The sequence below is a fragment of the Bison bison genome, unplaced genomic scaffold, assembly GCF_000754665.1.
Source record: "Bison bison bison isolate TAMUID 2011002044 unplaced genomic scaffold, Bison_UMD1.0 scf7180017864508, whole genome shotgun sequence".
Classification (NCBI taxonomy): Eukaryota; Metazoa; Chordata; class Mammalia; order Artiodactyla; family Bovidae; genus Bison; species Bison bison.
This window is the reverse complement of record NW_011495064.1, coordinates 130,669-131,652: the sequence shown is the minus strand read 5'-3', so window position 1 is coordinate 131,652 and position 984 is coordinate 130,669.

Here is a 984-nt window from a genome sequence, read left to right as displayed (position 1 = left end):
TGGGTTGCCATTTCCTTCTCCAATGCATGAAAGTGAAAAGTGAGAGTGAAGTCGCTCAGTCGTGTCCCACTCTTCGTGACTACATGGACTGCAGCCTACCAGGCTCCTCCATCCATGGGATTTTCCACCCAGGCAAGAGTACTGGAGTGGGGTGCCATTGCCATCTCCAAGGCCAAGAAGGTATGTCTAATAATCCACATTCTGCCTAAGGGCTGAAAATTTGCAACCTTGGGTTTAAATGTTAAGAGTTAGGTTACACATAAGAGACAGAGATGACAGACAGACCTGAAAATATATTAGGCCTCGCTGGAGTGGAGTATTAGAATAGGAATGTAGTATACTACAAATACAGATGGGTAGCAGAGAGTTAATTGTTAATATTCTTTGAAATCAAGAATCCAGGATCGAAGTGCAAGTAGATTGAGTTTCTCAAAACGTAGAAGCAAGTCTCAATTTAGCAATGTCTGGCTCACTAAAGGACTCTCAAAAGATAGCTGAACTCAATATTAATGAATTGAAGACCATATATATCAATTTAAAACTGAGACTCTAAAGAATGGTTCTAAGTGGAAATTTTTCATAGACAGGAATTTTTAAAGATTAAACTAGGGGAAAAGGTTAAAAGCAAAGAAGTTAGTTGTGTTCCAGAGACCAAATGAAAGAGAGGTAAGATGAATTTCGACAAAGACGTTAGCAAAAACAAGTAACAGGAAATACAGAGAACAGGCAAAAAGGATTTTGCAACTAAAAATTATGAAACAGGAAAAGAAGACTTTGGAAGGAATTTAATCTGGGTCACATTCATATATTGTATTTTCTTAACTCTAACATGATCATTTTAATGTTTCTGAAATCAGGGTGAAACTTACAAATCAATGTCATTTCTCTATGTTACTTTTCTACAAAAAAAAATAACAAAAAACAGTTACTAGAAAGCAACAATGAATCTTAACAATTAACGACATCTCTGAATCATGGAAATGT